A 25,572-nucleotide genomic window follows, 5' to 3' on the forward strand; every position below is an offset into this window, starting at 1 on the left:
GGATATCAGAGTGATGTCAACTTACCAGCACTACGACCAGGAATACGATTTACCTGAGGCGGATACTTTGTCCGAACCACCCAGGGCATTGGAACTGAATCCAGAGGTTGACCCAAAACAACGATGCCGCAGAAGAGGTAGACGGAACGGCCTTCTGGTCAGACTTCGGAGGCGCGCACACCACCCACTGCTTCCGATTATATTACTCGCTAATGTCCAGTCTCTAGATAACAAGGTAGGCCAAATTAGGACAAGGGTTGCTTTGCAGAGAGACATCAGGGATTGTAACGTACTCTGTTTACGGACACATTGTCACGCCCTGGTCTAAGTATTTTGTGTTTTCTTTATTATTTTGGTCAGGCCAGGGTGTGACATGGGTTATTTATGTGGTGTGTTTTGTCTTGCGTTTTTTTGTAGGTCATGGGATTGTGGTTAGTGGGGTTGTCTAGAATAGTCTATGGCTGCCAGGAGTGGTTCTCAATCAGAGGCAGGTGTTTATCGTTGTCTCTGATTGGGAACCATATTTAGGCAGCCATATTCTTTGAGTGTTTCGTGGGTGATTGTTCCTGTCTCTGTGTTTGTTGCACCAGATAGGGCTGTTTCGGTTTTTCACGTTACGTTTATTGTTTTTGTATTGTTCATTATCATCTTTATTAAAAATGTATAAAGATAACCGCGCTGCGTTTTGGTCCGCCTCTCTTTCAACAGAAGAATCCCGTTACACACATGGCTCTCTGGGGATATGCTATCAGAATCAGTACAGCCACCGGGATTCTTTGTGCGTCGCGTCGACAGAAATAAACATCTCTCCGGGAAGAAGAAGGGCGGGGGTGTATGTTTCATGATTAACGACTCATGGTGCAATTGTAACAACATACAGGAACTCAAGTCCTGTTTTTCACCTGACATAAAATTCCTCACAATTAAATGCAGACCGTATTATCTCCCAAGAGAATTCTCATCGGTTATTGTCACAGCCATGTATATCCCCCCTCAAGCCGACACAACAACGGCCCTCAAGGAACTTCAACTGGACTCTATGCAAACTGGAAACCATATATCCTGAGACTGCCTTTATTGTAGCTGGGGATTTTAACAAAGCAAATTTGAGAACAATATAGCACGCATGCTGGTAAAACTCTGGACCACTGCTGCTCTAACCTCCATGATGCATACAAGGTCCTTCTCCGCCCTCCCTTCAACAAACCTGACCACGACTCCATTTTGCTCCTCCCTTCCTATAGACAGAAACTCAAGGACTATTCAACGCTGGTATGACCAATCACAATCCACTCTTCAAGATTGTTTTGATCACGCAGACTGGGACATGTTCTGGATGTCTCAGAGAATAATAACGATTTATATGCTGATTCAGTGAGTGTTTATAAGGAAGTGCATAGGAGATGTTGTTCCCACTGTGACTATTAAAACCTACCCTCACCAGAAATCATGGATAGATGGCGGCATTCGCAGCAAAACTGAAAGCACAAACTACCGCATTTAAACATAGAAAGTTGACTGGGAATATGGCTGAATAGAAACAGTGTAGTTATGTCCTCCGCAAGGCAATCAAACAAGCAAAATGTCAGTTTAGAAACAAAGTGGAGTAGCAATTCAATGGCTCAGACACGAGAAGTATGTGGCAGGGACTACAGACAGTCACGGACTACAAAAACAAAACCAGCCATGTCACGGACACCGACGTCTTGCTTCCAGACAAATTAAACATCTTCTTTGCCCGCATTGAGGATAATACAGGGCCACCGACACAGCCCGCTACCAAGGACTGTGGGCTCTCCTTCTCCGTGGCCAACGTGAGTAAGACATTTAAACGTGTTAACCATCACAAGGCTGCAGGCCCAGACGGCATCCCTAGCCACGTCCTCTGAGCATGCGCAGACCAGCTGGCTGGTAAGTTTACAGACATATTAAATCTCTCCCTATCCCAGTCTGCTGTCCCCACATGCTTCAACATGGCCACCATTGTTCCTGTACCCAAAAAGGCAAAGGTAACTGAACTAAATGACTATTGCCCCATAGCACTCACTTCTGTCATCCTGAAGTGCTTTGAGAGACTAGTCAAGGATCATAGTACCCTCCAAACTCATCATTAAGCTTGAGGCCCTGGGTCTCAACCCTGCACTGTGCAATTGGGTCCTGGACTTCCTGATGGGCCGCCCTCAGTTGGTGAAGATAGGAAACAACATCTCCACTTCACTGATCCTCAACACTGGGGCCCCACAAGGGTGCATGCTCAGCCCCCTCCTGTACTTCTTGTTCACCCATGACTGCATGGCCATGCATGCTTCCAACTCAATCATCAAGTTTGCAGACAACACAACAGTAGTAGGCTTGATTACCAACAACGTTGAGACAGTCTATACAGAGGAGGTGAGGGCACTCGGAGTGTGGTGTCAGGAAAACAACCTCTCACTCAACGTCAACAAAACAAAGGAGATGATCGTGGACTTTAGGAAACAGCAGAGGGAGCACCCCCCTATCCACATCAACGGGAGAGCAGTGGAGAAGGTGGAAAGTTTTAAATTCCTCTGCATACACATGACGGACAAACTGAAATGGTTCACCCACACAGACAGTGTGGTGAAGAAGGTGCAACAGCGCCTCATCAACCTCAGGAGGCTTAAGAAATTTGGCTTGTCACCTAAAACCCTCACAAACTTTGCAGATGCACAATTGAGAGCATCCTGTCAGGCTGCATCACCGCCCGTAACCTCAGGGCTTTCCAGAGGGTGGTGCGGTCGGCACAACGTATTACCGGGAGCAAACTACCTGACCTCCAGGACACCTACAGCTCCCGATGTCACAAGAAGGCCAAAAATATCATCAAGGACAACAACCACCCGAGCCACTGCCTCTTCACCCCGTTACCATCTAGAAGGCGAGGTCAGTCCAGGTGTATCAAAGCTGGGACCGAGAGACTGATAGAAGCAATTTATCTCAAGGCCATCAGACTGTTAAACGGCCTTCACTGACACAATGAGGCTGCTGCCTACATTCAGACTTGAAATCTTTGGCCACTTTAATAAATGGATCACTCGTCACTAATAATGGCACTTTAATAATGTTTACATATCTTGCATTACTCATCTCATATGTATATACTGTATTTTATACCATCTATTGCATCTTGCCTATGTCACTCAGTCATTGCTCATCCATATATTTATATGTATATATTCTTATTCCATTCCTTTACTTAGATTGTGTGTATTAGGTAGTTGTTGTGGAATTGTTAGATTACTTGCTGCACTGTCGGAACTAGAAGCACAAGAATTTCGCTACACTTGCAATAACATCTGCTAACCATGTGTATGTGACCAATAACATTTTATTTGATTTTAAGTGTTCTGTTGGTTTATTTAGTAGGTTATATTATTGTGAAGAGCATCACTGCTAGTTTAATGCTTTTGAAAAGTGAACATAATTACAGTGCATTTGCAAAGGAATCAGACTGCTTGACTTCCTCCACATTTTGTTACAGTACGTTACAGCCTTATTCTAAAAAAATATATATTTTTAAAAACTCTTCAGCAATCAACACACAATATTTTTAGAAATGTTTGCACATTTATTAAAAATCATAAACAGAAATAGCTTATTTACATAAGTATTCAGACCCTTTGCTATGTAACTCGAAATTCGGCTCAGGTGCATCCTGTTTCGATTGATCATCCTTGAGATGTTTCCACAACTTGAGTGTAATCCACCTGTGGTATTGTCACGTTCTGACCTTAGTTCCTTTGTTTTGTCTTTATTTTAGTATTGTCAGGGCGTGAGTTGGGGTGGGCAGTCTATGTTTGTTTTTCTATGTTGGTTTCTGTGTTCGGCCTAGTATGGTTCTCAATCAGAGGCAGGTGTCATTAGTTGTCTCTGATTGAGAATCATACTTAGGGAGCCTTTTTCCACCTGTGTTTTGTGGGTGTTTATTTTCTGTTCTGTGTTTTGTTGCACCGTTCAGGACTGTTCGTTTGTCGTGTATTGTTTTGGTTTCAGTATTCATTCTTTATTAAATTACAATGAATACTTACCACGCTGCACCTTGGTCCTCTCTTTCTCCCGACGACAACCGTTACAGGTATATTAAATTGATTGGACATGATTTGGAAAGGAACCTGTCTATATAAGGTCCCACTGTTGACAATGCATGTCAGAGAAAAAACCAAGCCATGAGGTCAAAGGAATTGTTCGTAGAGCTCTGAGACAGGATTGTATTGAGGCACAGATCTGGGGATGGGTACTAAAACATTTATGCAGCTTTGAAGGTCCTCAAGAACACAGTGGCATCCATCATTCTTAAATAGAAGAAGTTTGGAAACACCAAGATTCTTCCTAGAGCTGGCCGCCCTGCCAAACTGAGCAGTTGGGGAGAAGGGCCTTGTTCAGGGGGGTTACCAAGAATCAAATGGTCACTGTGACAGCGCTCCAAAGTTCCTCTGTAGAGATGAAAGAACCTTCCATAAGGACAACCATCTTTGCAGCACTCCAGATCAATGCCACTCCTCAGGCACATGACAGCCCACTTGGAGTTTGCCAAAAGGCACCTTAAGACTCCCAGACCTTGAGAAACAAGATCCTCTGGTCTGATGAAATCAAGATTGAACTCTTTGGCCTGAATGCCAAGCGTCATGTCTGGAGGAAACCTGGCATCATCCCTACGGTGGCAGCATCATGCATTAATGCAAATTCAATTAAAAATCATACAATGTGATTTTCTGGATTTTTGTTTTAAATTCCGTCTCTCACAGTTGAAGTGTACCTATGATAAAAACAATTACAGACCTCTACATGCTTTGTAAGTAGGAAAACCTGCAAAATCGGCAGTGTATCAAATACTTGTTCTCCCCACATATATATACATTTGCAAACATTTCTAAAAAACAGTTTTTGCTTTGTCATTATGGGGTATTGTGTGTAGATATATGGGGGGACAATTTAATCATTTTCTGCTGTAATGTAACAAAATGTGGAAAAAGTCAAGGGGTCTGAACACTTTCTGAATGCACTGTACACGTGACGGATGGGAAAAATAATGAACATTATGTTATGTACATTATGTTGCAATCTTCAATTGGCACCTCTCTCCTATAATAAGGCTTGGAAAAGTATTATTGTGCTTACCCTGAGAACATCTGGATATAAAGTATTTTCAATGTCCAGAAAATATGTATTTTCACCTTTCATTTAGCACCTAAAATGCACCTGATTTCAATGTACGGAAAATGCTTATTTTCTTCTTTAATTCAAGCACCTAAATTGCACCTAATGTCAACATCTGGAAAATACGCTTTTCAACTTAATTTTGCTAAAAATTTGTTGACAAAAAAAGGTCACAATGGACCAGAATGCTAAGAATGACATCTCAAACAAATTCATCACACAAAAATGTAGGCTATTACATAACTGAATGAGTAAAAACGGTGTCTAAAGAACTTTAAAAGTGCCCTGCAATACACGAATGTGTAAAAAGTCTCACTTTATTACCTGGTTAATCCCAACATGTATCAAAAGAATGGGGGATATTTTGAGTCCTTTCTAAATTGTTTTTACGCTAGTCTCTAAGTGTTTGTTTGAGCAAACGGCCCCATTTTCGCCAAGATTAACATTTCATATGATCTTTCCTGACAGAGGATTTTCTTTCAGAGGCCCCTTGAAGGATAACCAAAAAAGGACATTCTGCAAGTGAGTTTTGGCTGCTTCGATTTTTTTGTGGTATTACTTTCAATGTCGGCATTTATTTCTTCACTTTTTTACGAAATGATGGACTGAGTTTTTGACTTTTGACATTTTTTTTTCACTGACAAATTTGGCCAGAATGAATTTTTAAATACATAGGCTTGGTAGCTCTTGGACCAGACTACGGACAATGCATAGGGCTCTCCAGCGGTAAACATTATGGGAGATGTGTGCGATTATGTTTTGAAGGGAGGGGCTTACGCTTTGTAGTAGCCTATTATTGAATACTGTGGAGCAGACCGATCCGAAGGCAGATTCTATCTCTTTACATTGACTGACCTGCTTCGTGGTTGTTTGCTACCCAGGTGAATCAACAATAATTTACTTTGTGAACTCAATAGGTAAGTTTTGCGCCTCAGAAATAGTTTGTGTTGTTTATCCAACTTGGTGAAATTTGTGTAGCGCGCACGAACGTAGTGCTTATGTTTACAACTTGTGCAATGCTCTTTTGGGGCTACGCAATGCTGCAATTTATTATGTCATTTTAAAATTATAGATTTTTACAGCAAACTGCGCACCAGCAGATTCCTAATAACTTTTTCAAAAACTACATTTAACCTATAAAGAATTAAAGAGTTCATGTAGATTATTTGTGCATGGCAATGAAATGTGGTTGTTATCGAGTATAATATGTTTCATTATATGGCAAATCACTTTACAAAACCTATTACCGATCTGGATGTGAATTCTGGAATGTCCCCTCAGTCCCTACCCGCCCCATGTCATAGATTCTTATCAGACAAATATGAGGAGGCAGTCTCCAAACTCATGGAGAGGGATGGGAGACAGATCTCTCTCCATTATAATAGACAATACATAGGCTGCATATTAATTGACAATTTCAGGTAATGTGGCATGTGATGATTTAATTATGCTTTTGATTGGTATTTGCCAGTGGGCTAACTTTAGGATGAATTACACCTATATAAATAATTACGTTATGAATGCATTAGTTTTAACTGAATAATACCTCAATGAAAAACAAACAAAACAACATCCTCCTTTACACAAAATAAAGAATTTTCCACTTAAAAGCACTTTCCTTTCATTTTCTGTCTACCCAAAATACATCCCAAAATATTTGTGGGGAGCCTTTGCCAGCACTGGACAGTCTCCAACAGCAAACTATGGCCTTAGCGCTGTGTTGTGGGATTTTACTGTCTCTTGTAGACGAATACTAGCTGTCTTCAATTGCCTGAGCCAAGGGATGTCATGAAAGCAAAGGATCCATCAGGTCAGGTCCTCTCCACTGGGGGTCTAAATGACTGCCTTGGCCCTCATCAGGGGTAGGCTTAACCATCTGCACTGGGTTGGCTAGAATCCTTATCCCTGTGTAGATCTAGCTGATGCTACACAGCACCAGTTGAGCCCAGTTAAACCATGATTAATCTGAGTAATCAACTTGATATCTAAGTTTATCAAAGCAGCAGGAAACGCTGATGTTATAACTGGCTGTAGAAGGCCACTCACTGATTCAACACTGTCCAAACAGTGTGTGGTATTCCAAGAACCTTGTCTCTCTCTCTCTCTCTCTCTCTCTCTCATCTGACCGCATTGTGGTACAGTAAACCATTGCAGTGAGATGCAATAACTCCAAATGAATCCATCCAAATAGTTTGAAGGAATCATGTCCTGTGCAATCCCACCATCACTTGGGCCAACCACCTCTTTTTCTTTATTTTTTTTTAACGTAGTTTATCTCAGCCTTCCGTTTGATCTCAGGTTGATTACAAAGCAGTTGCTGTGAAGTGAGTGAACGGTAGAAAAGGGGGGTTCGGGGGCTATGGAGCTGTAGAATTCTCCAAGCTAGACAGCACAGTAATTGTCCATGAAGCTGTATCTGATAACACTGCGGTGTTTGGAAAATATGAGGGGAATGCCTTATAAGGAACAGATTGAACCTGCTGACAGACCATTGGAATAGCCTTTGGAATGCATAACAGCCAGGCTTCGTTTTTTCGTCTCTTTCTGCCTCTTTTTTTTTTGCCTCTTTCGGCTTCTTTTCTTTAGCGTATAAAGAGCCTGGGTTATGCGCTGGGCTGTGCGGAGAGAGAGAGAGGGAAGGGGGGGTCTGAAGGTAATTCTGCACAGTGATAACAAGGGTTTGGCATGGGCTAGGGCCCGGGCAGGATGTAGGGAACACTGCCCTGGGTTTCCGGAGCCTGGTTTGCCCTGTGTAGTACAGGCTGTCGTTACTCTGCTCTCTCTGCCCTTCATTTACAGACTGTTTCAGGATCAGTTCTTCCATAACCTTAATCATTACTCAAAAAGACGTAAAGATGGCTTCAGACCAGTGGTCAAGGAAGGAGAATACACCCTCAAGGACCAGAGAAGGGAGTTTAGGCCTAGTTGGCCAAAGATTGGAACTTTGGGATGGGACTTGGACATAGACATGAGGCTTCACCCTGGAGCGTGCGATAGATTGTGGCCAAGGGCAGGGCTTAAATGCAGCCTTTAGATTCACAAACAATATAGTAGATCCCCTTAACTGTACTAGATAACTTTTCATTGCTCTCTGACTGACCTGAGCTACTTGTGTTCAAGGTCCCTGCAGGTGTGAAAACACACATTCTATCTACTCAATCAATACCACTGTCTTCAGGGTTGAGAAGCTGATGAAGTTATTGAGGACGATGTGAATCCAGGCCCTCTCTCTTTCAAGGAGTGCCTGGAGACACTGTGGTTATGAGAAAAAAGCTATTTGTTAGACACAGTTAGTATTTGAGAGAAGGCTAGTTGAATCATAATGTCTTTGAAAGGTGGCGTCCTCTTAGGATTCATGAGAAATATCTCAGTTTTTTTCCCCCTGTGTGTCTCTCTGTTTACAAAGGCAGCACAATTTTGACCAATCACATCAAATCTTTTCATATCAGATATTTTTCATAGAGAAAAAAAGATCAGAATTGGGCTGCCTGTGTAAATGCAGACCCAGAGTTCTGCAGTGCCTCTGTGATGCGAGGCAGAGCTTTAATCCACTGCAGTATTCAGTTCCAGAAGTTCTTAATATCTCTGCTGCAGCCTGCAAGCCTACAGTTACTATTACCACGACTGAGAGAGGCTGCCAACTAAACTGAAGTACGAAAAAGTTAACTCGCATCGGAAATTGTGTAACACAAACTATTTGTTTGTTCGTTTTTGCTATTACCATTGAAATATATTCAATTTATGTTTGTCAAATGTTCTGCAAGGAGTTCAAAATGATTACATGTTGACATGTAAATCCAATCATACACAGGCTTCTTAGAGTTCGCCAGAGCCTATTTTCTGGTTTGTCTTAATATGGACAACTTAAAGTATGTCAAGCATGCTTTGCCTAGTTCAGTTTATTGCCACTTGGGTTGATTTTATGCAGATTTTCTGCCTCAAGATATATTTGTGGGATCGAGGAGCCATATTTATATGCTGTCAGTTACACGACAAAGATGTCTCTTCTTCATTTTTGATTGAAAGAGTCGGCATCGTCAATGTCTCCAAGGGAGAAATCGAATTGGAGCACACAAAGCTCCAATTTGTGTCCTCTCGACAACTGTTCTCGTGGAGCGTTCAGTTCATTTGAAGTGGAGGATGATTGACATGGAACTCAACCTCAAGTGATTCTGCCCTGGACTCTGGCCACAGCATACTCACTGTTATTTATTTTCAGCTTTGATAGCATGTAATTTGAATGCACCCTATCCAGAACCACACAGTAAGTTGTATAATATGGTAAAGTTGGAGCACATTTGGAAAATTTGAGGGGAAAAAAAGGAATCTGCTTAACTCTTAACTGGTGACGATCAAAATAAATGGGTCAAATGCGGCATTCCTAATTTGTGAAGTAAGAGCGGCCAGCTGAAACTGAAACTCTAGATTTAGTTTATTTAGGACCCAGCAAATATGCAATAAGTGGCTTACAGATGTTTTGTTAGTAATATATAAATCAAAAAAATTCCTCTCTCCTTTTGAATCTTTCCTCTCATGGCATGACATCCTCTCTGTAATTCAACTTTATATTCTGTTTGTTGTTCTTCATTACCCAGCCAGGTTGCAATGGAAAGGTTCTGCATTGCTTTAGAACCCGTGCCAAACCAGGCTCGTATGTCTCCTCAGTCCTTGGTATGGAGAGTCTGGCAGTAGTAGAACTCTTCTGGGGAACGAAGAGTCTGGATTTCTCCCTGGTGATGAAGAAGAACGCTGACACTCGTTCTTTTTGCTGTGGCTCAGATTAGAAGGCCTTTTAGATCAAACCTCTCCCACATTTCTTAGACTTTGAAGTGCTATCATTCAAGGCCAGATTCCCTAATTGGTAGCATGGCAGACTGTGTTGATAATTGGCACATTTACCCATTGAACGCCAGTTGGCAGGCAGCGAGGCCTCCAGAACTCCACCAGCTGTATAAGGATATTTTCACATCCAACTCACTCACAACACAACAAACTCTCTTTTTAGAAGATGGGCAATGGTACAGGATCCCTTGGCTTACTCAACCCAAGTCTTATAAGGTAAAAGTACATTTTTCACCCCAAGGTATAAACCTAAAGGCTGAGGGTTATCGTGGGAGTGTGAGTTCAGTTCACTACCCCGATTCTCATACACTACTACTTATGTCATCCTCTAAAGATGTGTTATGTTCAGCTCCCAAAACGGCGACGGGGCTGAAAGTGTGTAACATTGTCGAGCAGGCCTTTTGCCCCTGGGCTTCTTTCCTCATCTGATAAAACAAGCACAGGAAATGTCTCTGCGAGCTGATTTGCTCTGTGTTTTCGTCTTCCCATAGGGACCACAGACATGCCTAGTGCTTCGACAAGTCCACCGGCACTAAGTTTCTTCACGTCCCCCCCCCCCTTTACAGCCTGCTAACATTCCTCCTTCTCTCCCTCTCCTCCCTCCTCCTCTCTCTCCTCAGCCACCAAAACTAAACAAACATAGCTGATCAAGGCTTTCATCACCTTTTTTAAAAGTCCCATATTGTAGGTTCCTGTGGGAATTAAAGGTCATATAGGTAATATAGTGAGGTAAATCCCAACAGTGTGTGTGAAAGATGCTATTGAGTGGAGGACCAGTGAGGTCATGTGTTTGGAGATGGAGATGGAGAGAGAGTCTATGAATAGCGACACAGGTATGAGGGAACAGATGTGTGTGTGTGCGTGCACTTAAAAAAATAAAACACCCTCAAATCTAGTTGTTTCAACTAATTATTATTAAATAACTGGTTCCACAGCATTTTCTTTTTGTTTACTCAACTTTTCGGTCAAAGTGTTACCTGAACTTAACATTTTTAGTTGGCCCAACATTAGAAAATGTTGAACTTAAAATGATGTCTTTGCTCAATTTGTCTCATATACTCTTTCAACCAGATTGACACATGATTGCGTTATGCACGTTCATTTATACAGTAATTAGTATTCAACATGTCCTCACCTGGGACACAGGCACACACACACACACACACACACATCTCTTCCCTCATACCCGTGCTGTTATTCATAGATTCTCTCTCCATCTCCAAACACATGACCTCACTGGTTAAGGTTTGGCACGGGGTAGGCCGCCATTGTAAATAAGAATTTGACTGACTTGCCTAGTTAAATAAAAAATGTGAACTCACAATCTCTTGGTTCATGGCAGTACGAGCTTCCTGCTATGCCACCATGTCTGTGTTAATTATCAGTTAATCTGACTATTCTCTCATTATTGATTTGACTGACTTATTTAAGCAATGTTTGGTTTTTCTGTAAGGTTGTTGGTGGGCCATTTTACTTTGTTTTAATGTTATTCCTTAATCACTATGATAAATGAAATAGTTTTTCTTGAGTGTACTTTTAACAGATCTGAGGTTTACTTTTAAGTCCAATGTGTAGCAATACAGGTGAAATCAGTTATTGACACAGACATGGTGGCGTAGCTGGAAGATTAGAACGCTGTGAACTGAGTAGTTGTGAGTTCAAATCCCAAGTGAGGAAATGTTGAATATTAATTACTGTATAAATGAACATGCTCAATGTGTATTGGAAATGTTGTATGTTAACAGCAGTGTGTGTAACTAGTTCCACAGCCCAAAAAATAATTTCTAGTTGAATTAATATTTTAGCAAACGCATCATTTTATGTGTTGGAACCAGCTACTTAATAATAATTAGTTTGTACGTGCGTGTGTGGAACTGTATGGATGGTAGAGGTGGTGAGAGCAAAGGGGAGTGTGGTGGTTTCATGGTGAATGCTGGCTCTCATGGGACAGAGCAGATGGAGGAATCAGGCTCTTGGGTAACAAGGGGATTTTACCATTCATATACAGCCATTGGATTTACCTCCGGCTCAGACACGCAAAGTGGTACCTTTTTTTAACTTGAGAAACTGGAGGATTTGCATCGAGTTCTCCGATTGACATCAATGGATGATTTGTGTGTCTGTGAAACCTCGAGTTATGCAGGCGTAGGGTTCTGGAGACAGGATTCTGCACTTTATTGCTGACTCTCCGTACAGTGAGTGCACACGAGAGATGAGGATGTTACTCATCTGTGTGTCACACATGTCTAGGCTCTGACTGGTATGACACAGGGTGCTGATGTGCTGTGCTAGTTGTAACACTACTGTACTTTGAGTAACACTTTATTGGGAGATCACCTTTACCCTTTGAAACGAACTGATGTAACAAACTTTGTCGCTTCATTATGTTGATTGTGCTGCTTCAGTTCAAAAGACTTTGACTTTGGAACTACGGTATCAATACAGTTCGATCCTTCTGGCCTGTCTGGATCAGGGACAACGCTCCCTTGCACAGCACAGCAGCAATCCGAAGCGATGACGGCTGCCATTTTTCTTCCTGTTGGAGCCAAATGTTATGTTTTTAAAGGTGCAGACCTTCAAATTGTCTCCAGTAATGTTACCCACCTGAATTAGCCAGCCCGGTCTGGGGTCTGTGTTCTGGATGGTATTAGGAGCAGTAGTAATTGTTTAAGAGTGCATTTATTGAGTGTACTCTCTCCCTTGTAATCAGAAGCATATTCCGGCATAAGCATAAGCATAAGCCTCTGAGGGTTGCTTAGGAATGTATTACAAGCAACGAGAGGAGCGGCGCAGCGAGCAGATCTCCCCTTCCATTTCTTTTCCACTCCACATGTCATTGCTTCCATACAGAGGAAGGCAATGAAATCTGATTAAAGCTGGAGATCAAATCATCAAATGGCTGACATGGAGGATCCATCCCCAATATAGCAGTTATAGTGTGTGTGTGTGTGTGTGTGTGTGTGTGTGTGTGTGTGTGTGTGTGTGTGCGTGCATTACTGTGTGTTGTGTTTCTCTCTCTCTTTCTCCTGGCATCTAATAATGCCAAAGACTTCTCCCCCACTTCAGAGAAAGGGGAATGTAAGTATCCCCCTCATCCACATACAGTACTGTGCGAGACCCGAGCCCAGCTTGAATTTGTTAGTTTGGAATCATTTCAGTATCGGGTAATTCATAAATTCACTTCACTGTTGGGTAACATGGAGCTGGCAGGTGGACTGCTTCCGGCCCCATAGGGCTCTGGTCAAAAGTAGCGCACTATAGAGGAAATGGGGTGCCACTTGGGACATAACCACTGCCTTTTGAAAGGGGTTTTAATCAGAGCTCCTCTGCAGGCAGAGAGGCTGGCAAACGAGAATGTCTTACCTCATAAGAGACCTGCTCAAGGTGATTGGGAGAAACCATCAGTCATGTTATTGTTAAACAGCCCAGGTCTAGGGCAATGGTGCTAAGGTGCTAGCCAAAACTCTGCTAAGAAGGGACAGATTCAGATTCATGCTGGGTTTCAACTCTCCTGCGTACACTTGTAGGAAGATAGCTGATTCATTGATTCAAGTATAGTGAAGTAGTTTTATTACTATTGAAAACAAACCCTTCTACCTAACAGGCCGGCCATCTTCAGTTAAAGATACATTGATGAGTAGGCCTAATTATTTAATGGAACAAGACCCAATATGTAGCATCAATAGTCTGACAGACCGAGAAAACCGGCTAACAAATTTAAATGCAAAAAGCAGTGGCAGTCAGTCAATTCCACACATGCCAACAAAACAACAACTCGCTAACAAGTGTGATGCTAGGCTACCCAAAGACAATGGAGCAAATCTGCTAGGCCCCGCTGCTTATTTATGCAATGCACGGTTAGACTAAGTGAAGTAAGCATGCTCATTAATGGAGTGTGAGCGCTTCTTAATTACAGGCCTGTTAGCAGTAATTTTTTACCTTTATTTAACTAGGCAAGTCAGTTAAGAACAAATTTGTATTTTCAATGACAGCCTAGGAACAGTGGGTTAACTGCCTGTACAGGGGCAGAATGACAGATTTATACCTTGTCAGCTCGGGGGTTTGAACTTGCAACCTTCCCGTTACTAGTCCAACACTCTAACCACTAGGCTACCCTGCCGCCCCAATGGCTCTCCTCTCGTCAGACAAATGCAGACAGGTCTTCATGAGGAGGAGCATTCTGCTAGCTAGCTAAGACAAGACAAGGCTAACTCTGTCTGAGTGAGATGGGTTGAATAGATTGAACACATGCGATTGGGTGGGGTGGAGGTTTCGGGAGAGGAGTGTGGTGGAGGGGATGGAAGAGGGAAGGGGTGTGGGTGTATGACGTTGGGTGAGATGGGAGTAGATTAAATGGTTGGTTTGGTGTGAGGTAGTTGAGTAGTGTAGAGGGTTTGGATGAGGAGGGTAGAAGGGGGTGTGGTTGATGGGGTTGGAGATTTGGGAAGGATAGGGTTAGGTACTAGGGGTGAGGGTTAGAAGAGAGAGGGGTGTTGGGGGTGACAAGCTGGCAGGCCTCATTAAGCCCTGCTTTAATGAACCCAGCAGCTGAGTAACAAAACACAGGAAAAAGTAGAACAATGATGGCTTGTTAGGGGGAGGCCTGTGTCTATGTCTGCCCCGGGTTGGCAGATTCTCTAGGACAGAGGAGAGGATGTCTGACTGGTCTGGGCTCTGAAGCTCTGTGCCACCCGTTTACTATGACAGACATCTGGGGGACCACCTTGGATAATAAGCAGCCATTAGTTCAGGTTAAAGTTAATGACCAGTAATAGTACACCACCCCTGCCTGGCCCAGGGTTTGAGCCCATCCGAAATTAAATACCAGTCACTCAGGTTCAATACATAAACAGAGGGAACCGACTGGAAGTGAATAAGGTTGTGTGTGTGTGTGTGTGTGTGTGTGTGTGTGTGTGTGTGGCTCAGGTGGATGGGTATCATGTGAAAAGGAGATGGTTTTCCTTCTGAGCAGATTACTAGCAGAAAATAAATCGGGGGGGGGGGTCAGATTTGTTCCCATTATACTTAAGTTTACAGAGTCATCTAATTTCCAGTTTTGCCATTAGCTAAAATTGAACGAACCCCTATAAAGCGAACCTGAGCACTCTCCTGAACCGACTACTTCATTATTTACAATTTCATGGTTGTCTGAGATGTGTTATTCTAATAGATTTAGGAATTAGACGGTTTAAATAACATGCATTAACCTATAAAGCTGAATTTTATCCTTCGTTTGGCAGTAAATGTCACCTCGTGTTGAAAGAGAGGAGTAGTCTTCTTACCTAGAGTTGTGTCAGTGACGTAGCTTTAGTAGGCACGTAAAAAATACTTTATAGTCTGAAATTGTATATCTGAGGCAACGCGCCATTTTACAAAAATACTTAAGGCACTCACAAGAACTAACCATGAGGCTTCCAAGACTGGACAAGACAGAGAGAGATAAAAAAAAAAAAAGAGTAGTGGGAGAGAGCGAGAGGAGACAGAGAGCGAGAGAAACAGAGAGACGGGCAGATGGAGAAAGAAAGATAGAAGGGAGAGCGAGAGACTGGGATAGTAAGAGAAAGAGTGAAGGAGGAAGAGAAAGAGACAGGGTGAGTGCTTTGTTATGTCTCCTAGAGCTCTAGTGTTTCCTGAAATGCCTGGCAGCAGAGTCAGAAGTCAGAGCCACGGGGGGAAGAAGAGAAGGGAACGGCCTTCTGTCCTGACAGACAAGCACCGCTGAGTTGACATAATTTAACACACTGCCAACGCTCAAGATGTTTCACTGACAAAAATGGCTATGCTACTGAGATCTATTGAGATTTTGTTTTGTTTGCGTGTGGAGGTTGCGGGCGGATGGGGCCCATTGACAGATAGGACTAGGAGAAGAGATATATATATATATATATATATATATATATATATACATATCAACAACATATATATATACCTGTGCTTTATGGAGATCAATGGCTTCTGGCCCCCACTAGCGCCTCGGGGAGGCACACAGAGTTTCAACCCCTCCCAGACAGACCGCTGGCCCTCTGCGACGCTAATAATAGCATCCAGCAGAAATATGCACAGAAACGAGATCACCTATAGTGCAGCCTAGCTTCCTGGATAGGAGAACACTGAGGCACAAGAAGGGTTGTCTCCTCTCTCCACTCAGACAGGAATGTTTGGTCTTGAGGAGCTGAACCTCACCACTATCGATTCCAATGATATCACACTCTCCTTACGCTGAGCTAGCTGCAGGCTCAGAGTCTGAAGAAGAGCAATATTTACACTAGAGGCAAACACACTGTATAGACGTTCATATTTATTTCACACAGACAGACCTAGACATTGCGCCGTAAGCAAGGCATCTCTAGAACACCAAGAGGGTTGGAATAGGAGACTCCTGGTTTCTGTCTAAGATGGCGGTGTTGTTGATATGGCTCTTCAAAATGAAGTGGATGGTTTAGAATGGCCCAGTTCCCTCACGGATATCTCACCAAGGGATTTGGTTGTGGTGGTGGGAAGTAGACTTGACTGGAGGACAGCTTCGTTACATCCATCACATCACAGTTAAGACCATGGTTTTTAGCAGTGCAATGACAACCTCAACAGATAGGAGTTTACGGAAGAGAGGAGCTTGACTGATAAATTAGCTGGTCTCTGGTCACAGTTTCCACTCCCATTCCCATTCATCAGTCTGCACTGCTACTGAACACATCTCTTTGTGTTACACCTTGCCTTTAGCCCCAATGCAGTGACCCCCCCCCCCCCATACAGATGTGCTCAGGCCTGCTGAGTGACGCTTGGATGCAAAGAGCAACAGACCTCGTCCTCTATCTGGGGCGGCAGGGTAGCCTAGTGGTTAGAGCTAGTAACCGGAAGGTTGCAAGTTCAAACCCCCGAGCTGACAAGGTACAAATCTGTCGTTCTGCCCCTGAACAGGCAGTTAACCCACTGTTCCTAGGCCGTCATTGTAAATAAGAATTTGTTCTTAACTGACTTGCCTAGTTAAATAAAATAAAAATCTCGTCCTCCAAAAACAAAAACACCTCCGGCAGCCATCACAGCTCCAAACTCCTTCACAACGAGCTCCATTATAATCAGTTATCCTGACAGGTATTTTTTTTAAACGTATTTGTTCACTAAACAAACCAAAATGTTTTCCCAAGGGGTCTCGAAGTAGCCTAAATGCTGGACCTCTCCACCTTTCCCGTCCACTCAGAGTAATAGCCCTCGGTGAGGTCATCGTGCTAGAGCTAGAATCTTAATCTTCTCTCTCTCTATCTTCTACCCCTCTCTCTCTCTCTCTCTCTCTCCCCTATCTTTCTCCTATCTCTTCCCAGGAATGCAACAGGCCCCTTATTTTGAAAGATCTCTTGTCACATAATACCCTTGAATATCCTTGCGCAACGCTTCAGGAAGCACATTCCGCAGCCTGATTTGCAGATTTGCGCGTGGCTAAACGATCGGATTGATGAAAATGTATGCTCTGAGGTAAAAACATGTAATTTTGAGGCAGTAATCATGGTACCAATTTTCTGTGGGGCAACACGGCCCCCTGGGTAGACACAGACAGAAAAAAAAGGCAATACACAAACATCTGTCAGTGCCTGTGTCATGTTCTGAGCAGGCCTCACAAGCCTCTCCTGGTGTGTAAGTGGTTGCGCCATGGCTTCTTTGCGGCTCGTGCTGCTTGTATGTTTCCATGTAAGGCATGACAGGAAGGCATTTCTCCAACTGTGATACAGACCAGGCACATAAATCAGTCAGATGTTTTCATTCATCTTTTTTTCCCAGTAAGTTTTTTTCTCTCGAAAGTATAGCCACATTTTCTTCCTCCTGGCAATCGAAGGGTCTCTCAATCTCCGCAAAACATAATTAAGTTTTTTTATGGGGGAAACTTGTCAGAAATGTTTTGGTGTACGATACTTGTTTTTTTTTTCTTTACAAGACACATCAGGAACTTCTCAGGGCTTTATGAGAAATACATTTGTATGTTCCAGAACATGTGTTCCAGGTGCCGTGACAGATACGGTGTCTGTCTGAGTCCGTTCCCCACTGCTCTGGGTCATAATAATTATGTGGAGAAAATTGGGCAGCTCAGCCCAGATCCCCTGAGACCCTTAAAGAGGCGGTGTTTTAAATATCTTGTTCTTGTCAAATCAAGAGGGGATTACAGCAGGAACACTGGTCTGTAGGCCTAGTGGCTGAGTGCCTGTCCTGTCTAGCTATATGATTCACTATATGATACACTATGTATGTACCATATGGGAGATGGAATATGAATAGGGGCCCAAACTATAATAAGCTGCTTACCAGGGGACATTCTAGCCTCTGTAGTCCCATACTGTAAACTGTAGACAACTCTTGTGACGTTGTCATGCTATACATGTACTGTATAGGCCTGTGGTTCCCCAAACTTTTCGAGATCACTTTCTGAGTCATAATGAAGACCGAGATCTACGGCTCAGAATTATTTTAAAACCTAAAAGAACGTAGGCCTATGCAACATTTAAAAAAAAGTTCTGTAGCAATGATATCTGTAGTAGGCTATAGGCCCAATACATTATCGGTGCATATTGGCTAGGCTTGAATTGCCCTGCCAATGTTGTTCTTCTCAGACAATTTTCTAAGTATATTTCAAAACTCGAGGTATATGATCTTGTTGTATTACTTGTGAGGCACATCTCAGTGGGTATAAATAATGTGCTTTCTTTATTTTACTGGACTGATTGTGCCTGGATTTGTTGTTCAGTCTCAGCGGAGGGAGAGCATCTCGCAGTCGGACCGTCCCTCAGCTCTCGTCCCTCAGCTAAGACTGACCATATAGGGGGTACCGTATTCCAGCTGGCAGCAAAACTCGAGTCACATTGCATTATTTCTGCACCAACTCATGTTGTTACTCCTATGACCAGAGAAAGTGAAATATTCCTTGATTTAAAAAAAAAAGACACAAGCTGCTAATAATAATAATAACAACAACGCAAGCCTATAGATACACTTTGCTACTCATTCATTGAAGCGTCATTGCTGGTTGCAGCGCAAGTGGAGAAGCGCATTTTATGGCATATAGCAGTGTTTTAATAAAAAGTGTTGACAGTGCTGCTGAGTATGAACTTAAACATGAACTCACTCATAAAAACGAAAGCTCTTTGCTGCATTCATTGACAGTCTCTCTCTAGTCATGGTTTTCGATGTTTTGAAATCACAGTATCAACTTACTTTGCTGTACGCTCAAGGAAGCTGCAGACAGACACATGATCTGAGCAATCCGATTGGCTAGCGGTAGGCCTAAAGGTACCCTTGATTTGCTCTCTGGGCACGCGGAGTTTGTACCTTCAGACACATGAAATGGGAACACTTCGCCTCCCCGGCATGCAGGGCAGCTGAAACAAGTCCACCTACTGCCAACAGCGCGAGACAGAAAAATGTAGGAATGATTGGCTTTATCGTTATTCTTTTCTATAAATGTTTAGCGATCGACTAGGAATGCCTCGGATCGACGGTTTGGTGGGACTGTTACTCACGCTTCACTATGTTATCATGCTCCATCTTGCTCATGCTCCATACACGAGTAAGGGCCCCTACTATGGGGCCTCTAGTGACACACAGGTCTATTTTGGTACAGGATGTGCTCCCGTCCCGAGTGGCCCCCAAACTGCAGACAGAGAGCAATACCAGAGTAGCAGATCCAGACCTTTTGGTTGTGCTGGCATCAGTAGTGCTTTGCTTTGAGTAAAACACATCATGTAGGTGTCAACACCCCAGCCTTGCTACACCCTGCTACTCTCTCTGGTCAGTGAACCTCAGATGAATGATCTGTCGAGGAGTGGTTCAGGGCCCGTTTGGAGGGTGTTTCTACTAAAAGACGGCAGGTGTCAAGATGGCGAGTTTGCACGAATGGGACGTGTCCCAAAATGGCGCCCTATTCCCTACATAGTGCACTACTTTGGAAGAAGTGCACTATATAGGTAATAGGGTGACATTTGGGACACAGACAGGATGAAGGAAGAGGAAGCTATTCTCCTGAAAAGGTGGGGTGAGAGAGTCATTCGTCAAAGTCCCCGGTCGTGAGTGAGTGTGTTTTCACTGAGTGAGTTTCCTGTCCACTAAATAGGATTCATTTAGTAGCCACCCCCCCCCCCCCCCCCCCCCCCCAACCCCTTCTGTCAAACTGCTGTAGAGTGGCTTCATACCAACGTCGGTATAGAAAGAATATGGAGACAGTTAGTGTACTGTATGTCCTAGTGGAATTATATGAGACAAAGGCTGTTGATATCCTGTGTCAAGAGCTCAGGTTGACATTTATTGTCATGAATCTTGTCCTGGAGACAGAACCGTGCGATTTCCACTAGATAGGCCAGCTGCAAAGTCAAAATTGGCTACATTGTAAAAATTCAGGATTTGTATTATTTTATTTTTGGTCTTAATTCAAGGTTAGCAGTGTGGTTAAGGTTATGGTTAGGGTTAGATTTCAGATCAGATGGTATGACTTTGGCTGTGCTAGCTAGTGACCACAGAGCTGCCTCCAGAACAATATTCATGATGAAAACGCTAACCTGCGTCAAGCGTAGGCAGATATTTATTGAGTTGACCTTCTGGATATTTGGACTAGAGTCTTGATGTATTATTTCAAAGGTTACATGCTGACAGTTAAAACCACTCCATGTTGACTAAATACGAGAGAGAAAAAAAAGCTAAGTGAGCTTCTTTATAGCTTTGTTCTACTGCTGAGTTTTGCGTTTTTCCTCTTGGCCAGACGTTTGGTTATCTTCTTTGATTGACAATAGTGGCAGGCATTTGTCAGAGACCAAATAGTCTGGTTGGCTGATAAACAAACGGTTTCTAACTGTAGCGCAGGGCTGAGACCCCTCGGATTGAGACTATGTTTAGCCACGAGGAATGTAACCTACGGTACAGTCCTTCCGGCTTTAGAGTGCAGAATGCAAGCACTTTCGCGAAAGAGGAAAAAGTATATTTTTCTAAAAGTGAACAAAGAAAGGTTAGGTATTTTCAACTCCCTACTGGCTTAAAATGGAGTCAGCCTTTGCCACAGGTTCACACACGCTTGCACCATAGAGATCGAGCCAGACAAAGATATAGAGTTGCACACAATGTGGTCCTCTTGTCTAGGGAAAGTCAGGCTAATAATATTCTGGGTTTACTTTGCTCTGTCTCAGAGATGCCACCAGAGAGACAGCATCATCCGTCATGTTGCTTAGAGATACAGCCAGCCCTAACCAAACCTGGGTCCAAATAGTATTTAAAATCGTTCAAATAGCTGAACTGTGCTTGATTGTGCTTGCCTGGGGCAGTGGAACCACTGTGGTCTAGCCCCAAAAGTGCAAACCCCACCCCATCTGGCACGCCAGGCAGACTTCAAGCAAAAACTCAACGTACTTCAACAATTCCCAATACTATTTGAACCCTGGCCCTTTTAACCCCGCTCTTTTGTGGTCAGTATGTTATGAGTGTGAGAGCTGCCTGTATCTCACTGCACAGCATGTTAGCTAGAAATATTTTTCTCTCTCCCAGTTATGTTACGGGAAAGGGAGCTTTTTTTTTCTTCCATATTTGGTCATATGGAGTACAGCCAGTAGCCTTTTGATGGTGTACAAAAAAAAAAACATCCCTATTTTGTGTGGGATTTGTTCTCCTTGGGCCGTGCTGCTCTGATATGGGCCGATTGTGAATCTGACGTTGAAAGTGGACCATTAAGGCACGGCGCGAGCCTTTTAAAACACAACGAGGACAAGAGAAAAGGCCTCATCTCGTGTACTGATGTTGCCCGTCGTTCTGAAACTAGCTGACATCTTTACAATGTCATTTAGGGTTCACTGTATAAACTAATCCCAATGCAAATGACTCTCTTAAAACAGTGTTTATAGCAAGGTAATGTTTTACTGACATCCTCCTTTTGTCCACTCTTCTCCGCTGTTGGCAGTTATCTCATTTGGACTGAGTCTTGGGCTAGTAGTTGATGGTTCAACCCATGATGATGGGAATTAACTATGGTGTGGTGGGTGTATTGTCTTTGCTGACGTAGGAAGGCCTCTCTGGGGGGGAAAGAGGAGGTGTGTGTGTGTGTGGGACCAAACCAGAAGGGTCAAAATAGATGATTGCAATGACTGTTCTATTTAAAACACCAATAGAACATGCCATGCCGAAAGACCCAAGCTAATCACACTGGCATTGGGAAATGTATCAATGTTCCATCATGGGGCAGAATTTGTGATCTCTCATCAGAATGAAAGGCATTCGATGGGCTTTTTTCCTTTCCTAAAAGGGTTATGTGACACTGAGTAATTTGACAAAAATGTTACGTCGCACACTGCGTTTAGTAACTGAGATGTCAAGCATATCAGGGAAAGAACCTTGTCTAGCACCACACTGATTGGACAGCAACATCAAGTAACACACTGGATCAGTTTGTGCCTGTGATGATTACAGTGTGTCTCAGTGATGGATTCTCAGCTGTGAGCTGTTACCGATAACCTTAGGCTATAGCTAGCAGTCAGTCAGAGTGTATTCATCACTGGGCAAGGAGATGTGTCAGGAATTGTGAACCATCGTCTGGGAATGCATGCAGGGGTCTCCTTATCCATCCCCAAGTGGAAACTCAAAGGCTTGGACCTCTTTTTCTTTTAACCCCAGTATTTTCCCCCTCGCTCCTCTCAATCTGACGGCCAAAGTCGGCACAATAGCAATCTGTGGTGATTTGGGAGGGATTGTGTGTGATCATCAGACTAAGTCACTAATGATGGCCGGTCTTAAGAATTCAAGGATGCATGGCGGGCAGATTCTTACCCAGTCACTCACCCAGTTTAGTCAGCCCTTATACTGTCATTTCCAATTGGCTCTCAGCTCTCCACTATTCTTAGAGTAGTGCTTTAATTTGACGAATTCTTCCGTGTTAGAGCTAACCGAAACTTCTCGCGGAATGAATTTCTTTTGGAGCGGACAGAGCCCTAACACATGAAGCAGATGGTATTGAGATCGAGCTGAACAAATCTGAGCTCAGGCGCTTTTGGCCACCTCATATCCTGCCCAAAGAAAGATGTGTCCCAGCTAAAGTCTTCTAGTTGGACACCACGAGATCTGTCCTCAGGTCAGCTGAGTTGGCTGACATTCCCTTGGCATCAGTATGTAGGGGAGGAAGTATGTGCAGTCGCACACAGATGCACACAGCCGTACACTCCTCCTCCTCACATTATCCCAGTGTTCACGATGAGCACGTAGTCAGCAGCTGGTCGGATCATGCCTTTGTGGTCCAACAGCAGTGTCTGTACCATGACAGACGAGGAGAGGGGGAGAAGGGAGAGAGAGAGAGAGGGGGATAGGGAGAGAGAGGCAACGAGAAAGAGAGTCAGAAATCATGGCCTCCCCCATGCCAAAAACCAGTGAATTTATGTGGCCACATCCTGGCGTGGTTCACAGCCTGGGCTGGGCCAGAGGCAGTAAATGTGTTAATGGACCCGAGGCGAGGCGGGGCCAGGGGCCCGACGTGTGAGATGAGAGGCAGATCACGCTGAACGGGACCAAGGGAGGACAACCTCTTCCAAACACATCATTACAGGTGGCGATGGACAGGACACACGCACGTTGGCTGGCCGCACAGAGACACTCACAGACCAAGACAGACACGTACACACACACACACACACTCCCAGATGTTCTCAGAGATGGAACATGTCTCTGCCCTCTGCATTGCTATCCACATTTGGATACATACCCACACCCCTACAGGTATCCTTTTGGCGTTTGCTCAAACTCAAACTGCCCCTTGAGCACCTGCAAAGCATTAGTCAGTGAGTCAGTCAGTCTGCAGTCAGTCAGTCAGTCTGCATATGATATCTGCTACAGTTAAACTCTGCTCTGTTCCTCTCCTCTGTGTATGAGTAGACAGAGTGCAGGCTGTGTGACTGTGAGACAGTCCTGATGGCTCCTGTGTACACACTGCTGGGTGGGAATGGGGAATCCTGACCTGTCACCTGACTGACAAGGAGTGACTATTACACTGTGCAGAGCTTAGTTTAGCTCGGGAGGGGATGATGCACAGTCTCATTACTGTACAGGCCATTAGCTGGTCTACTGCACCGTAACACAGACACAGACAGTCAACACACATACAAGTACACACAGACCTGAACTAAGACCTGAGTCCACCATAAAACATCACACCAATAGGTTCTACTCCAGCAGGTCTGAGATCAGTGTATGATTTTGTCTCACCACCTACAGTGCCTTGCGAAAGTATTCGGCCCCCTTGAACTTTGCGACCTTTTGCCACATTTCAGGCTTCAAACATAAATATTTAAAACTGTATTTTTTTGTGAAGAATCAACAACAAGTGGGACACAATCATGAAGTGGAACGACATTTATTGGATATTTCAAACTTTTTTAACAAATCAAAAACTGAAAAATTGGGCGTGCAAAATTATTCAGCCCCCTTAAGTTAATACTTTGTAGCGCCACCTTTTGCTGTGATTACAACTGTAAGTCGCTTGAGGTATGTCTCTATCAGTTTTGCACATCGAGAGACTGAAATTTTTTCCCATTCCTCCTTGCAAAACAGCTCGAGCTCAGTGAGGTTGGATGGAGAGCATTTGTGAACAGCAGTTTTCAGTTCTTTCCACAGATTCTCGATTGGATTCAAGTCTGGACTTTGACTTCTAACACCTGGATATGTTTATTTTTGAACCATTCCATTGTAGATTTTGCTTTATGTTTTGGATCATTGTCTTGTTGGAAGACAAATCTTTGTCCCAGTCTCAGGTCTTTTGCAGACTCTATCAGGTTTTCTTCCAGAATGGTCCTGTATTTGGCTCCATCCATCTTCCCATCAATTTTAACCATCTTCCCTGTCCCTGCTGAAGAAAAGCAGGCCCAAACCATGATGCTGCCACCACCATGTTTGACAGTGGGGATGGTGTGTTCAGGGTGATGAGCTGTGTTGCTTTTACGCCAAACATAACGTCTTGCATTGTTGCCAAAAAGTTACATTTTGGTTTCATCTGACCAGAGCACCTTCTTCCACATGTTTGGTGTGTCTCCCAGGTGGCTTGTGGCAAACTTTAAACAACACTTTTTATGGATATCTTTAAGAAATGGCTTTCTTCTTGCCACTCTTCCATAAAGGCCAGATTTGTGCAATATACGACTGATTGTTGTCCTATGGACAGAGTCTCCCACCTCAGCTGGAGATCTCTGCAGTTCATCCAGAGTGATCATGGGCCCCTTGGCTGCATCTCTGATCAGTCTTCTCCTTGTATGAGCTGAAAGTTTAGAGGGACGGCCAGGTCTTGGTAGATTTGCAGTGGTCTGATACTCCTTCCACTTCAATATTATCGCTTGCACAGTGCTCCTTGGAATGTTTAAAGCTTGGGAAATATTTTTGTATCCAAATCCGGCTTTAAACTTCTTCACAACAGTATCTCGGACCTGCCTGGTGTGTTCCTTGTTCTTCATGATGCTCTCTGCGCTTTTAACGGACCTCTGAGACTATCACAGTGCAGGTGCATTTATACGGAGACTTGATTACACACAGGTGGATTGTATTTATCATCATTAGTCA

General features: G+C 43.5%; 1 protein-coding gene across 14 annotated transcripts in view; it reads left to right on the forward strand.

The window, feature by feature from the left end:
• Positions 1-5,675: 5,675 nt before the first annotated feature.
• The window catches only part of LOC110500219 (non-muscle caldesmon), a 57,973-nt gene continuing 38,076 nt past the window's right edge, over positions 5,676-25,572 (forward strand). For 3 of the 14 annotated variants that reach the window (XM_036957614.1, XM_036957615.1, XM_036957617.1), the window contains exon 1: positions 5,676-6,095. The gene's annotated coding sequence lies outside the window, so the exon portion shown is untranslated. The remainder of the gene's footprint in view (positions 6,096-25,572) is intronic. The other 11 variants (XM_036957618.1, XM_036957607.1, XM_036957611.1 and 8 more) reach the window with 7 other exon arrangements.

This window comes from Oncorhynchus mykiss, chromosome 21 (genome assembly GCF_013265735.2).
Source record: "Oncorhynchus mykiss isolate Arlee chromosome 21, USDA_OmykA_1.1, whole genome shotgun sequence".
NCBI lineage: Eukaryota > Metazoa > Chordata > Actinopteri > Salmoniformes > Salmonidae > Oncorhynchus > Oncorhynchus mykiss.